Source organism: Brienomyrus brachyistius, chromosome 15, assembly GCF_023856365.1.
Source record: "Brienomyrus brachyistius isolate T26 chromosome 15, BBRACH_0.4, whole genome shotgun sequence".
NCBI classification, from domain to species: domain Eukaryota; kingdom Metazoa; phylum Chordata; class Actinopteri; order Osteoglossiformes; family Mormyridae; genus Brienomyrus; species Brienomyrus brachyistius.
Window position 1 is genome coordinate 20112416 of NC_064547.1, and position 17105 is coordinate 20129520.

General features: G+C 51.3%; 1 protein-coding gene across 3 annotated transcripts in view; it reads right to left on the reverse strand.

The window, feature by feature from the left end:
* Nucleotides 1-17105, reverse strand: part of ncoa2 (nuclear receptor coactivator 2) — a 42701-nt gene that overhangs the window by 24926 nt on the left and 670 nt on the right. For 2 of the 3 annotated variants that reach the window (XM_048976005.1, XM_048976003.1), the window contains exon 1: nucleotides 13829-14444. The exons of the other annotated variant lie outside the window; for it this stretch is intronic. The gene's annotated coding sequence lies outside the window, so the exon portion shown is untranslated. Of the gene's footprint in view, nucleotides 1-13828; nucleotides 14445-17105 lie in introns of those variants that run through there. 3 annotated transcript variants of the gene reach the window in all.

A 17105-nucleotide genomic window follows, 5' to 3' on the forward strand; every position in this document is an offset into this window, starting at 1 on the left:
TGATTGTGTCCTGACCAGGGCGCGCTGCAGAAGTCACAAGGGTAAACAGGGTAAATGAAGCAGCACACTGCCCATCAGGTCTGCCCGCTGATCTGAGGTCAGTTCTGCCCAGGCTGTCCCCACGGCACCAGGAGCTGCAGGCCAGACAGTCAGTGACACCCGGGGGGGGGCTGATGAGAGAACCCTACCCCACCCCCAAAAGCGGGTTTTCATACAAAAGGACGAACTGACCGTGTGAACCACATAGGCAGGGAGAGAAATGAACAAAAGCCCCAGGCCCAAGGAGGGGGTGCAAATGCGGGATGGGACCCCCCCCGGTGATGGATGACCAACCGGCCCCCCGAAAAGATACGCGTGACGGGTGCGGTGGAATTATCAACCGCATTGGCTCTGCGTGCCAAACCATGCAGTCATGCAGGAACAGGCAAGGTGCTGCTGAAGGCCCTCGCCATCACGCCGCTGAGATGCTGGTCCTGATCCCCAAGCCAGCCAGACACAGCGCACTGCCTTGGCCGGGCACTTAGAGACACACACATCCTCACTCTCTGACACACACCTGACGGAATCTCTCACCCCAGGCCACACCACCAGAGGGGACACACACATCACACACACTACCCCCACACACACATCACACACACTATCCCCACAAGTGCCCCTCCCCCAGCATAAAGTAGGCCTGCAGAGAAGGTTCCAGCAGGTTCTGTCAGCGTCCTTTTGAATGGTATGATGCCCCCCCCCCCTTTTGTCACATGTCACAAAGGCCACAATGGACGACCCCGTGGCCACACGAACGGCGCCCCCCGCTGCAGCAAGGCCCTCGGTGCGATCTCACAGTGCAGCTAAGAAACCTTTCCCACGATCATTAAGGTTGCAGAAGCGTCCGGGAGACTTGCGCCGACTCGAAGTGAAACAGAATAGGGACCCTTTCATCGTCCACGTGGAAGTGACATCACGACGCCTACGTGACTGCACAAGAAGGGGCTCATCCCTCATGGAGAACGGCATGAGAATCCCCCCACGTACACCATCAATCATCACTGCCCCTGCACAGAGGTCGGGTGCAGATAGCGAGCGCAGAGCACGTCCAGGAGGGTATGGGGTCACAACCCCTTCCGCGAGTATCTGGTCATACCCAACCGGGGCACACGGCCAGCCTCCCGGCAGCCTGAAAATCTGTCAGCAGCCCCAGGCCCAAGTTAACCAGCGGCTAGGCACCCCCACAGAGCCAAGCTGCGGTCAAAAAACACTGAGCTTTCATACGAGAGCTTCCACTGAAAGCTGTCACTGTGACAGAGATCTCTCCTGGCCAGTCAGTAGCTTCCCCAGAGTTAACAATAATCATCCACTAGTAGTTGCGTGAAGGTGGCAATTGGGCTGTGACGGCGTACAGCGTGAGCCCAACCCCTTGGCCTCGCTACCACCCCCCCCCACCCCCAGTGGTCCGGGTACTTACAGGGAGTAGGTCGGGAGAGACAGGGCCATTTTTGCCCGGCTTAGACAGGTTTATGATGCCGTCGTCTCAGAAACAAACGTTAAAATGGACAAATCATCTGGTAGGCAAGGAGTGAAATGTGAAACAGGAATATATTAAAACTTAACTGCAATAAAAAAAGCACATTTTGACCCTCATTTTATAGCCTGCAAAGCTTCTCCAATGTGATGTCCTCTGGGGGGGGGGGGGGGGGGGAGTTCAACAGCATCAGCGATCATCAGCGACACGACGGATCAGCTGCAGATGTTGGAAGCTGACTGATGGCTTATTGAAAGGTTGTGAGAGATAGGAAGGATGCGAGGCTTAGAGGGTTGGGTTGGGGGGGTGAGAGCGTTAGGGTGGAGCATTACTTGCCAGACCAAGGTCCTGGTCTGAAATCATTTCACTAAAGCAGAGTGAGAATCCAAAACACATGCGACCCATACTGGAGCTAAACTCTAATGTGGACAGGCGTGACATTTTTCACAAAACTTTAGGCCACAACCAAGGTGTCCTGGAGCCAGAAGATCGAGCAAAGATTCCTCCAGTCAACAGAAGCATGGCGCCCCATCAGCCTAGAGTGACAAAGGCGGAGGACGGCACATGCTGAACGAAACTGCCACAAGAGAACAGCTCTGGGGAGGAGAGCGGCGGGCAGGCTTCATTAGCATATTAATGAGCTGGGTTTCATTAACATATTAATGAGGTACATTGTATTAGCATATTAATGAGGGCCAAAAAGCCCACAGGCCCAGAGCCCACTCCTGGGTTAGTATCAGGCTTATTAAATGACGGCATGGAGAACGCCTTGTTAATTATGCTCGTTAAGTAATTAGAAAGGGGGGGAAACATGTCTGAACTCACCATCTTGATTCCAGGATTAGGGGAGAAGATTTTTGCTTTGATTCAAACACTCAGAATGGATCTGCAGGAAACTCTTACCATCTTACCACAGGGAGAACAGGGGGATTCCACAGAAACACTGGCAGAGATGGCCTGACTCGCACCGGAACGGTAGCAGAGCCGTGACAGAACAGGGGCGGGAGGCGGGGTGTTGTGAGACACGGACCAGCGGAGCCACAGCTAACACACACAGCAAGCAGAGCGGTTAAACTGTAGGCAAATGGTAACCACGCGGATATCAGTAAGGCTCCAGATAGGAGCGCAGAACACAGTAAAAGCTGGAAACATTTAGGTTTTTATGTTCACAATGCTTCAGACTGGCTTTGTGAACATACTGAAGGCACACACATATGTACACTCATGCTCTGACACACGCTCACACACGCCACCCTTACAGACTGTTATACACTTGCACACTCAAGCTCTGACACACACACACACACACTTACATACTGTCACACATAATATTTCTCTTGCACGCATAAATATGTAAATGCTGACAGGCACGGATGCATGCATACACACAATCTCTCTCCCTTTCACACACACACACACAAACGCACTCTCACACATGTTCATGCTGACAAGCACACATGCGCGCACACACACACACAAGCTGCTCAGCTGACTGGCTGCCTGTCCTGTGTGGCAGAGCCCCCCCCCCCCACATGACCCTCATGGTTGTAACACGATGCAAGCAGGAGGGAGTGGGGGGGGGGGGGGGGGAGGGGCCTCACCCTGCCATCTGTACATGCCACTGCGGCTGATACAGGGTCAAAAGTTTACTTGCTCCTAGCCAATCAGGCTGCAGAGCCCCCCCCCCCCCCCCCAAAAGAAGCTCCTGCCAGCCAGTCGCGTGATCACACAGCGCGGCATTCGCTTATGGCTTACGACCCCCCTGCAACGTGGTGTTAGTGTGTACCGTCCAGCTAACACAGGAAAATCAAATGGCAGCCCTGCCCCCTCGCAAACCCAGGACACACTAAACAAGCAGAGATACCTCCCCCACCAGCATGACCGGGGCGGGGGGTAACGTATGAGGTTTTCCACCAAACACACAAGAGGACAAGTGTTCCTCTTGCGTGGGGCCGACTGTGCACGTGGGGGACATACTGTCATCCAGGGTGTGACGCATCGCAGAGCAACACAGTGAGGATGCCGAAACAGGGCAGCAGTTTCGTTCTTATGAGGGGAACGCAAGTTACGATACGATCATCTTAAAATAACCGCCGAGAGGCAGAGCTGACGCATACATAATCTCGGTTTCCATCGTCATTCAGAGATGGACTTAGCAAGTCAAGCGAGGAACTGCCCAGTCATGGCCTCGTAATGGAGAGCTGGTGACTCAGCGGGGATGAACCTTCCCCATATCGCTCACTTATCCAGAGGACGACTCTCAGAGTCACTGTGCTGTGTATCCCCCTTCAGGGGCATTATGCATCGAATCATATGACACAGAATGAGGCAATCACACACACACACACACACACACACACACACACACACACACACACACACACACACACACACACACACACACACACACACACACAGAGGGGCTGCCTCCAAAGCTTCCTCACGGTGGGAGAAACAAGGCAATGCACCCACAATGCACTGGGACACAACTAATGTGATGCTCAGCTTTTGGGGTTTTGGTTCGAGTTTCAGCGTGGCTTCAGTTTGTGAAAGCAAACAGAAGAGAAGTGCTCAAACACACAGCCCTCCCCAGAGATCGCTTTGCAGAAACGGACCGTGGCCTGGTTCCACCCACCCCCATCACACGGTGCCTGGTTCTGTTTCTGGGACCCCACAGGATGGGGGTGTAAAGGGGGCCCGCACGAATACACCCAGAGAACTGGGACCACCGCTCCACTGGACTGGTGGGACAAAGGTGCGCGGGCTAAACAGCATCAGCGCCAAACCCCCTATGCATTTCAAACTTCCATCATGGGGCACATGGACCGCACAGCAGGATCAAACCGCGAAGAAGCAGCTCAATCATCCCATCCCACCACGTGCTCCCGGACCTAGAGCTGAGAACATGGCAGACGGCGTCCCGGATCCCGCAGGGCTCCTGCGGTGGAGAGTTAAAGCTGAGACCTGGCATCACGTGACCCAGGCCAAGAGCGCTGAGTCAATACGGACACGTGCTGTGACTCACTCATACTGAGAGTCTGGGACGATGCACCCGCACACCTCAGTCAGGTGATGGGGGGGGGGGAGCGCGGTGGCACTTTAAGCCCACGTGATGCAGGACCAGTGAAGCAGCTCCTAATGAAGGTACAGATTTATGAAAAGCCCGCAGAGTGTAAACATCACCCGTCTGATTAATGTGTCTTACGTGCCCATGCACCCACACATACCCCCCAGCCTAAGCACTCAAACCTCCTCTCTCTGTCGTTACTGCATCCACGACAACCAAGGACGACCCATCTGAGTAGGCACAGGCGCTATGACAGTACACCTCGGTATTGAGAAATAATATCTTCAGGATTTCTAATACAGAGATGCTGCACTGAGGCGACGTATTGCAGTGTGCAGTGTGAGCGGCAATTTCAGCCTCAGGGATCATTCCCACAAAAAAAAAAAAAAAAAGGTCAAAGAATAACACGCATGCTTAGGTTAATGCCACGCAGACAAAATGTGCAGTGAATGCGCCACAAACTGCTGGAGCATGCGCGCCATACATGAAACCTAGTGTGCATGCAGCCGTAGATCAGGCAGTGACAGTGGTGTCGATAAATCAAGGGCGATTATTTTTTTTGACTCTAACAAGGAGCTATCTCCTCATTTCTCTAGAGCTCAGCTTCCACACCGATCTCTGATTCTGAAGTGTACCGTAGCCTACGTGATTCAGGGTTTTATTTACTTTTTTAAAAAATACCATTATATACCATATATTGGCGTGAAATGTCTAGAAGGTACGACCGTCTGAAAAAATATAGACGGCAACCTAAACTACACCAGAGACGAATCAACGGGGACGCAGGCCTTGTCGGCCTTTCTAAAACAGTGGCACAGAAACTCAGCACACGCCGAATGCTGTGAGCATGCCAAGAGGATGCGGATCCTGCACATTCAGCATGCAGAGGGAACAGATGAACAACAGCACACGCACCGTAAGGAGGAGATGCTGCTCAGAGCAGGACGCCTCATGCCTGGCGCATGGCATGCACCACCCACATGGGGATGGGGAACACGCCTTCAGGTCCCCATGGAGACCACTCCACTCATACAGCATCTGGAACTTAATGTCCAATATTGCAATGTTGCTATTATGGGATGTACTACACAGCATCAGGTAAACAGGTACCTAGGGAAACCATTCCTATTAAATTCCTGGTGGTATTGGGCAATTTGTGTGGATGGAAACGTTTATTTATCCACCCATCTGCTATACAATTATTCAGGTTATTCCGGTTCCTAGGCAGCATAGGGCACGAGGCAGGGGACACCCTGGACAGGAAGCCAGTCCATGACACACACACAGAGCAATACAGAGATCGACTGCAGGAGGAAAAATGACACAGAAGACACAGAGGCGGAATTCGAACCCTCAACCCTGAGGGTGTGAGGCAATAGCACCGTTGATATTTTCTCCATGCCATCAAGGTTCCATTGATTGAAAAAAGAAAAACCCTTTCAAAGTACCAGGAGTCCAGAATGTTAAAACCCATCAGAGCTCGTATATACCCACACTTTATGAACGTGACTCAAGAGCAGCTTGGCTCTACAGTGCCACCCCAGCATCAAAGTACTTGGTGGCCTGGCATGGCGGCACAAGAAGTAACACGGGTGGTCTAGCAGTCGCCGTCTTAAATTGGCCAAACCTCACAGAAAAACCCAAGCTTACCTTGAACTGGGAACTTTTGAAGCAGGGGAGCGGACACTGGGGCGGCATGGTGGTGCAGTGGTTAGTACTGTTGCCTCACACCTCTGGGACCCAGGTTTGAGTCTCCGCCTGGGTCACATGTGTGTGGAGTTTGCATGTTCCCCCCATGTCGTCGTGGGGTTTCCTCCGGGTACCCCGGTTTCCCCCTACAGTCCAAAAACATGCTGAGGCTAATTGGAGTTACTAAATTGCCCCTAGGTGTGCATGTGAGAGTGAATGGTGTGTGAGTGTGCCCTGTGATGGGCTGGCCCCCCATCCTGGGTTGTTCCCTGCTTCGTGCCCATTGCTTCTGGGATAGGCTCCGGACCCTCAGCGACCCAGTAGGATAAGCGGTTTGGAAAATGGATGGATGGAACGGACACTGACAGAACAGCCTTGGGAGACTGCAGATCCACAGGAGCGGTACATGGTTTATGGTCGCCTGACAAAAATCTGACCGCTTCTCACCTTTAAACAATGCGCAAACCCCAGCCTTGAGGTGACCCTCTTGGGGGGGGGGGGGGGGCTCCCAACTTTCTGAGGAGGACAAGCAGGTCTGGAGAAGAAGGTGAAGCGGCTGTCGGGGTGACCTGACCTCACGGCCTGGCAGAATCGGCCCGGTACAGCCAGATGACCGCAGGTTCACAGTACGACCAAGTGGCACCCCACCCCCAACTACATCAAATAAAAGACATCAGTGAGGACCGTTAGTGCCCATTACGGCACACAAAGGCGGCAGAGAGAGAGGGGAGTCAAACATTAACCAGTCAGAAGACGGGGGGTGACGACGGGGACAGCAGAAAGAGTCGTGGCCTCCGGGAAGAGGGGCATTTTAACATGGTATAAATACAGAGAACCAGCACACCAGATTTCAGTAAGCACACCCACATACCTGCAGGAAATTTAAAATATGGCGCAAAAAAAATTATGTATTTAAATGTATTTTTTTAATTCAATTTATTGTCTTTTGTACCTCTGCACAGGTAAAACCAGCACCGGCACCAAAACAAATTCCATTAAAAGGATTCTAATATATATAAATCACATCAGGGTAAAGAGCATCCAGTCGGTAGACAGGCTTCATCCGACAGCCATTGCGAGGCAGCCAAATTAAGTGGTACGTTGACAAGCGGGACTGCAAGATGACAGACGCTCCGCCTTACAGTGCCCTCCGCTGCCAATCGCCAATAGGAGCTCCGCCTTACAGTGCCCTCCACTGCCAATCGCCAATAGGAGCTCCGCCTTACAGTGCCCTCCACTGCCAATCGCCAATAGGAGCTCCGCCTTACAGTGCCCTCCTCTGCCAATCGCCAATAGGAGCTCCGCCTTACAGTGCCCTCCTCTGCCAATCGCCAATAGGAGCTCCGCCTTACAGTGCCCTCCTCTGCCAATCGCCAATAGGAGCTCCGCCTTACAGTGCCCTCCTCTGCCAATCGCCAATAGGAGCTCCGCCTTACAGTGCCCTCCGCTGCCAATCGCCAATAGGAGCTCCGCCTTACAGTGCCCTCCTCTGCCAATCGCCAATAGGAGCTCCGCCTTACAGTGCCCTCCTCTGCCAATCGCCAATAGGAGCTCCGCCTTACAGTGCCCTCCTCTGCCAATCGCCAATAGGAGCTCCGCCTTACAGTGCCCTCCTCTGCCAATCGCCAATAGGAGCTCCGCCTTACAGTGCCCTCCTCTGCCAATCACCAATAGGAGCTCCGCCTTACAGTGCCCTCCTCTGCCAATCGCCAATAGGAGCTCCGCCTTACAGTGCCCTCCTCTGCCAATCGCCAATAGGAGCTCCGCCTTACAGTGCCCTCCTCTGCCAATCGCCAATAGGAGCTCCGCCTTACAGTGCCCTCCTCTGCCAATCGCCAATAGGAGCTCCGCCTTACAGTGCCCTCCTCTGCCAATCGCCAATAGGAGCTCCGCCTTACAGTGCCCTCTGCTGCCAATCGCCAATAGGAGCTCCGCCTTACAGTGCCCTCCTCTGCCAATCGCCAATAGGAGCTCCGCCTTACAGTGCCCTCCTCTGCCAATCGCCAATAGGAGCTCTGCCTTACAGTGTCCTCCGCCGCCGACGAGAGCTCCTGCATATGAGCTCCTACTTCACATACTACTTCAGTTACTGTCAGTATGTATCAGTTCTGCTTTAATAAACATTATTTTAAGGGACGACAACAATCTCATCCAATCGACGGCTCATCTCATCCGATCTGAAGTGCTAGAGCTAGGGGAGATCCCCATTTAAGACGATAAACCAGCATTTCGGACTAAAAAGAATCACATTTCACAAAAGGGAATCATTTTAAAATCAACGAGGACGAGAGAATTGAAAATAAAAGAAAAAAATATTGCATCAGCAGATCGGCATAATCACCAAAGCGAGTGCAGGAGACGCACAGTTCACGTGCTCAGATTGTGCTCTGGGTGTGCATGCATACTGCACACTTATGAGCCCACGGCTACACACAGCAGCTGTGCTCATAAACATTTTAAACCACTTTCAGGACTTTACTACCTACACGTATTTTCTGGTAATTTCCCCAGAAGCTAGACTAACAGTTTTGCCTTGGATATACAATAAATTCCTTGACAGCATCACAACTATTCGTGTTTTGTTTCCAGAAGCATTTTTTAAACTTATCTAAAGCAGGTAAAAGGACGGAATACTGCTAAGCACTCCGATGTGAATGTGACATTTCAGTGACACATAATACAACGCATGCCTGTGGTTTTGGGGACAGGACTGCCATCCTGGCCAGGCCAACCGTGTACGGTTAGGGAAGAGCTCAGGGTGCAGTGAGCGAAACCCAAAGAAGCAGCCACCTCTCTGACTAAGCTGACGTGTCCATAAGTTTGGCGCGGAAGTTACCGTGCTACTTTGAGAGCGACATGACCAACATGACCCAGGGGAAGGGACTCTGGGCGAACAGGACGGCACAGAGCGGACCGGGGCTGGGCTAGATCAGTGCCCGCTCACAGGCAGAGAGTGGATTATTTTTCATTAAAAACACATGTGTGGATGTTCAAAATCTATGATAAAAATGCACTGAAGGAACCCCAGGAGCCCGCTGCAGCTTTCAAGCGCAATAAAGGGGCATTACTGCAGTTACGGTCACACCTCACGACGACAGCAGAAAGGGCCACGCTCTGCATTCAGCACTTATCAGGACACGCGGAGCAAATAGGAGGGAGACTCCGCATTAAGGAGAATCAGAGAGACAGCGGACACCAGCTCAAGGGCCAATTCTTTCAAAATTTACTGGTTAAACCTTAACCATTGTTTGCCTAAATGGCCAATGACCATAAAAGGAGAGAGACGGAGAAACTCAAGGTACACAGCGGAGTTTGAGCTGCAAAACAAACCTGAGAGGAATCTGCGCTTAGGTATTGGGTCACCCTGCTGCATGTGCATGCACCACTGGGGGGCATTTAAGGGCAGCGGGGCGGTCCCCCCTGGCCCAGGGATCGGGCCAGGTGCACGGCAGGCTTCTTTTCACGGCAACCACCCTGAAGTGACGTTGTCAGGGTGAACGGGGGGCAGGGTAGGGCCACCAAGAGACAGAGAGATAAAAGTAGCAGACAGCGTGGAGCTATCATCCGAGCGTCTCCGTGTGCTGAGATTTACAGTGATACCTCAGATGACCCCGGGTACGAGCCGGAACCCCAGTGTGAGCGCCACCCAGAGCGGGAGCCGGGACTGGGCATGACCCCCGCATGTCTCACACCGATAACCACTACTGTAACTGCATGATAATTAGACAACAAATACTGATAAAACAATAGCACGAGGATCACGAACCACAAACAGGAATTTTTAAATTGCAGTCAGAGAAATTTACACCTGTGTCGCTAATGAAGTGGGTTTAGCGAAAGATCTGCTTGCGGTCTGGTGAGATTCCCATCGCGTGGGTCTGAATCACGAAATGCCAGCAGCTTCACTCTGACATTCTGATGGAAGCGAGCTGGTGAAACCAGTTAGTAGTGATTCAAGCTGGCACTAACCCTAACCACTGGCCGGGGTCGTCGGTACTGCTGGGGCGACCAGATCTCAAAAACCTTCCCAGGCAAAACGGGGCACTCCGCAAACCCGACACGGAACTAGAATTTGGGGCAGCGCAATTTCAGAATTGCTCCGTGAATTAGGTGACCCACTGTTAACTAATTAATTAATGGGAATTCATGATAAAGGCAAGCAGACACTGAAGTGAGTGACACAGCCCAGAAACGCAGCCCCCTCCAGCACGCTGGTCACTGGTGACCGGCATCCTCCACACATCCAGGCCTCACCCTCCTGTCCCGGGTACAAGCCTGTTTACGCCTGGGATTTGCGGCATTCCGATGATAAATTGCACACATTGTAAGCAGAAATTTGCCCTGTGGCATATTGCGTTTATTCCTCTGTAGTCACTATAACCAGCCTGCAGCTCCTCTACTAGGCCATCCAATCACTCTGTCGATCCTGGGATTTGAACCAACAATCTTCTGATCACAGGCACAGCGTCCTAACTAACTGGGCTACATACGCACGACTGCTGTGCCAATCTGAGGGCTTCAGCCCTTCACAGCTTGCCTTACAGCCGTAGGAACAAAGTGGCTCATCAGAATTACGGAAAACAAGTTACCCAAACGACTATATGGATTCTTTAGGAAGATGCAATCCGGTGTTGCGTGACACGTGGCAGACACGCCCATCGCAGGGCTGCTTGCATAACCTACACATCCTTAGGAGCAAGCGCATCCAACTAGTCCAACATGGACCCTGGTAAAACAAGCAGAGCGTTTTACAGGAACAGGAGAAGTTGTGTGTGAAGACTCACTGCCTACTGCCTCTATACCCACCCCCCATGCAAAAAGCAGGAAAAAAAGATAGAATCCCCACCTCAAACCCCGAACGGACGAAACTGACATCTCTCACGTTGTGAAACTCTACTCAAGCGATGAGGGAGTTTGGTAAGTAGCTTAACTCCGGCTCACACTATGAGCTCGCCTGGCCCAGCACTGAAGCACATTCCTCTACACATTTATTTTGGTTTAAGCAGGTGTGGATCTGGTTTTTATTTCCAACTGCCAGCACTGACAGCGACGCTGACCCCCACTCCGGTACTCGATCCTGGTTGAATGACAAAGCACTGATGACAGTGATTTTCTGGAAGCCCAGAAGAGCCACACACACACGTGTGTGTGTGATGTTTCAGACAGAACATGTGCTGCTTTTACAACCTGAAGACTCCAAAAGCGGGACTTTCAGTGTCTCTGGTGAACAGCCCTCTCTGCATCACACCACAACCTCCCCCGCTTGAGCAATCTGCTCTAACACAAATACTGTGGCAGATCCAAAGTTCAAGTCCGGCTCGGCCCGGCACGTACCGAGGAGCAGCGCGTGTCCCCGCAGCGGGACAGCCCGAAAAAAGGAGGATACACCTCCCACCATCTTAGAAGATACTTCTGTTTCACATTTACAAACATTTCCACTGCCTTTTTACTCTCCTCTTAAGTAGCAGTTCAGCTTTAAAATGACGGTTGGCAATGCGGACCCAAGGCCTCATTCAACAGGACAGACCCTTCCTAGGTCTCCATCTGGAAACGCCACATCCATCGCAGTCAGGCAGGGTGGCACCGGACCGCCAGAACCCACAAACGTTAAAAGCTGTGCACCAGTGGAGATCGTCCGCCAGTGCGTCCAAGGCAGAACGAGCTGGATGTTTACTTATCCAGCAAAATGTTTAAGGACAAGCAAGGTCAGGTGTTCGGCCTGTAAGGAGCACATCAGCCTGGGCTCAGATCCCACTTAAGGTCCAGGCACTTAGATTCATCACCCTTGGTTCCACTCTCCTGCGGGAACTCTCCTGCGGGAACTCTCCTGCTCTTGTTCTCATTATCGCAAGACACTTAAGTACTCCATTCTGCTAACGTGTCGTAGCACGTGAATGTCATTTTTTTAAAATGATGTATAGGCGATGGTGCCGCCCCATTCGAACCCGGCGCCACTAACCATCCCTTAAAAGTCTCCAGAAGACCATCAGGCCCACAATGATCAAGTGATGAAAAACTACCTTCTGTCCCCGGGAGCTGGGAGGGAGCAAAAATGTGGTTCGCCTGGGGTCCCCGAGGACCGAGTTGGCAAACACTGCACTAGACAATAGGTGGAGTTTCGATCACAAATCCCTTTAAAATGGTCACATCTATAAGCTGGAGCTTCTGCCAACCAAACAATGTTAAGTGCACTGAGCATTAAATTAGTTATTACAACACCAACAACCAAGAAACTCGCACAGTAAATATTAACAGTTTATATTGGGTGAGGATGTTGAGTGTGAAGCTGTACATCAAACAAAAAAGTGCAGGTAATTTCAACAAGGCTACAAAGTGTAGCATGAGCAATAATCATAGTGATGATAATCACTGTTATCAAAGTGTGACACTGAAGGTGTCACTCAGGGTCTTACTGGTTGAGAAATTCCCATCAAGTGGAGGGGACGGGGATGCCCATCACAGGGCACATACCAGAGCAGGTCCACACAGCAAGGAAGGGGGACACATAGCAGAGGCCAGCTTCGAACCCCTTTAATTATTATTAAATTACCCCCAAAACAGCCATAAAGCCGCTTTCGGAACATAACAGTGTGCCGTTTTGCAGTCATGGATAATGTGGCAATCTGGCTACGCGGCAGTGATAGACGGCAAACGCACACATGCACACAATCACTTTTACACACACACACACACATCCTCTCACCCACACACACAAAGACACACGGCCCTAGAAGAATGAGACTGGGGGCATACAACTTAATTTATATGTAAAGGTTTTTTTTGTTTTGGAGGGGGGAGCCAAATAAAATTTTTGGGGGATAGAGAAGTTCACCCTGGTTCCTACACCCTTGAACCCACACACACGGTGTAACCTTTACCCCTCCTGCGCGTATGAACCCGATAAACAAGAAAGCTGAGACTTTATTATGTAGTTTCAAGGCCCGGGCGCGTCACGGTAGCGCTGCCTGGAGAAATGGGGCGCCGGCCTGCCTGTCACCTCCGTAACCGTGTTCCTGCTACCCTGTCCCCTACGGCCCGGTCCCTAAACGCACATTTCGGCCAGGCACCAGTGTAAATAAGGCCGTACTTGCCATTCGGAGGCGCCCCGGAACGGCTCACGCCAGCAGCCGGTCCCAGTGGGTCTCTCTACCGGATACACCCCCGTAGCCCGGTCGTGATATATCAGGACTGGCCGCGCCGCCCCGGTCAAACTTCGGTAATGCGCCTGGACCCCATCTGAGCCCCATAAGTTCTCAGCGATAAAGCGAAAGTAGTGGCGCCGTCTGAAGTGCCGCGGAGGCTCCGGCGGAAGGCGGCGACCTGCTACCGCGGATCCCGGACTCTGGCGGACGTGCGGTAGTCCGCCGCGGTGCCCCGTCTTCGGAGCCAGGCGGCCGAGAGACTCCGGCAGCCGTGTTGAGCGGATCCCCAGGCTGCCTGACGCGCACGGCTCGGCTCAGATTCCCCTCCCCCAGCTATTTCCAGATTAACTGCGCAGCCGAAATGCCAGAACCGTCCGAAAAGCAAAGGCGCCCGTTCCCGCATGTCCGTGCACTCACCGCGGCTCGTCTTCTCCGGCACAGCGGTCGTCACGGCCGCCTCCGACCTTCGGCTCCGCGGAAGAGCGCTGCAGCCGAGCGTGGCGCCGCCGCCATGTTCCCGCCGCCTGCTGATGACGGGCTGCTTGTTTACCTCGCCTGCGGTCCTCCCCCACAAGCCGGGCCACTGCACTGCTAGAGACACTGGGCCGGAGGAACCGCAGCGCGGCGAGCGGCATCGAGCAGGAGGAACCATGGCAGGGAGAGCGGTACCGGCCCGGAGGAAAAGCAGCGCCGCGCACGGTACCGAGCCGGAGGAACCGAGGACAGAAATAAAGCAGCTGGAGATAGTTAGCGGTTTGTTTTACGGAGACATTATAGAACCAGGCGTGCTCACGTTTGTATAATTATGTATAAAGTTATTATTGTTATCTACAAGGAAAACAATGGGAAAAAATACTGTCAGACCTTGGGGAATCTGCGATAAAGATTTACGACTTTTGATCCGAAAAGGAGGAGCGGAACCGAAGACAGACCCGTTTCTTTCAGCTTTGTGCGAAATTTGCAAACTACTGCCTAGATATCTCTATTCAGACTGCAGTAAGACTAAATATGTTTCATGTTTATGCGCAGCACAAGAAACGCATCGAAGTATTTTTAAACATGCCTTCAAAATTGTAACATATTGAAAAATCATCTAATTGTATCACTTATCTGACAGCAGATTAAATATCCGGGCCAAGAACCATATGTTATCATCTACTGAATGTTTACAATGCTGGGGCAGTGGGGTGTGGGACGGTATCTTCTGCATGTTCTCACCATGTTGCGGGAGTTTCCTCTGGCTAAATGACACGCACAAAACAATCATTCAATGTAAATACCCTGCCCAGGGTGTCCCCCAGTCCCCTGTACTGCCTGGGATAGGCTCCAGGCCCCCACAAAATAAAAATCAAGCTTCTGAAAATATCCCATATATTCAATAATACTAAAAAATGACCAGGCCCATCAGACTACGGGGATGAATGAGGAAGGCGCAGCCCTCCAGTGGAGAGTTCCAGAACCTGACTCAGGACCCACAACACTGTGGTCTCTTCGCTGCCCTGGTTATAAGGAAGCAGAGATTGATTTAATATTCTATTCCATGGCTTTATGTTTCTCTTTCATGAGATTCAGCCATTCTGCCAAGAGAGGAATGCTGCAGACATCATGCTGGTCTCTCCCATCTTCCAGTGAGTCGAACTACTTAAACACGCCTGATTTATTCACAGTTAAAATGAGATGCACAACAAGAACCAAAACGATGCTCAGAGTCCAACTCACCAGCTGACATGTTTCTATTATCCAAGTCATATCGGACACACCAGTAGGTGGCGTAGTGCTCAGTTCCCCACTCGTACTAGCAAAGGGTCTCCACTTTCAAGTACCCAGATAGTTGTGGTTTCCTGGCAGAGGAATTTAAGTTAGTCATATCCCAGTTTGAGAATGGAGACAGTACAAGACTCCTCAGCCTCAACAAAGTAACGGAGCTCTGTTTGTTCAGGACCGTGAATGTAAGAGCACAGGCTACAGATCAGAAATGGTGATTTGAAGAAGTGTGGCAGAAAGATATGGAGGAGGAGGTGAACCAATGGCAAACAAGGTACTACCAACCAGTGGGAAGAACCGGCCCAGACTGCCAAATCGCAACCAAATAAATGGCATGGCACATCTAAAACAGAAGAGCTACCCGTGCTAATTAGCACAGCGTGGGCAACGTAGCATCTAAACGATGTCGACTCACAGAATGGTGGGTGGCTGATTGAATCCCAAGGATGGTCCCGCTGTAATACAGCCAAGCATGGGCCTCAATCTGAATCACTCCAATCGTGTTCACGAAATAGACAAAATCACAAGTAAAAAAAAAGAAAAAAGAAAAACAGATTTACACTGCTAATGAGACTGAAGGTAATAATACGAAAACGACATGTTCCGATTAGCTAAATTTAGAAATTCAGAGAAAACAGAGAAAAAACCCACAACTCAGAAACTGTAACTGAACTGAGTCACCATCCCAGATAAATAAATTTGACTCAGTCCAGTACACGTGAGCTTTGACGTGCAGAGCTGTCGTAGCATTAGCAGCAGGCCACAATCTGTTTGCTAAGCACGATTTTCAAGAGCACGATGGTGTCTCAGCAGGTAGCCCTCTGAAGTCGTACCTCCAAGCTTGTGGAATCGGTGACTCCTGCTTTCATCCATCACACAAGGTGTAGTAGTGTGTGTATCCTGCATGGACAGTCTAGGATAGACCCCAGCTCTACATGACGCATAAGGTTATGGAAAGGTAGGAAGAGCAGGCTACAGGGAGGATGACCATTGAAACAGAACAGATCAAAAAAAAAAAATGCAAATGAACTGAACCAAATTACTTTTGACTATGTATCTCTGAATTCGACGGAGCTCTTCCCTGCCCATAGGAAACCCACATCAGGTTAGACTTGACTGGTTAGTCTTCCTGCCTGCTGTGCCTCTGTTCCACAGTTCCACAAAGCAGTACTTCAGAGACCAGAGGGAATCGCACACAAAGTCTCGTGTAGATGCACCGCCCCAAAGAGCATCTTGCATTTGCGAAAAAAGGTGAAATGACGCCAAAGTGACAGGTGTACAGCTTCCAGCTGAGCAGCAGTCGCAGCTGATCTGGGGTCAGTTAACCCGAGCTGCTCACGGACACGCTCTCACTCAGGCAGCTCGGTTCGGTCCGGTTCAGGGCCCATCTACCTCTGTACTCGGGATTTCCCAAAAGACGCAGTGCAACGCAAATAATGGGGATGTGAAACGCGTTCAGCTCTGCCAATCAACCAACAGGATGACCAAACTGGGATTATTTACAACGTTATTTTGATTTAATTCGTTATTATAGCAAAAAAAAACAACAAATAAAACAAAACTAACGCGTCTTTTCGTTTAGATATATGTCCACAGAGCACTAACCAGAAAAAAACTATTTTAAACAAAGACTCTTTAGAAATAAGTCATGTTGACTCATGCGGCTGTCTTTCGCATAATATAATGTGCCTTTCCCGTACCACACAGGAGACAGAGGCGGTTCGGGGTGTGAGGGGTCCGGTTCGGGCATTAATTCCCATCGCTGGGTCTCGTTATGTAGGTCAACAGCCCGTAATCTGCGCTCCGGACCCCGCTGATCTGATAACACGCCGGCAGAGTCACCAGCCAAGCTGCCGGGGACAGAGTCGCATATCTGGCGGTCATTTAACCGCGCCGCCTCGGTTCCGATGCCCCCTCGGGCGGAGCTTGG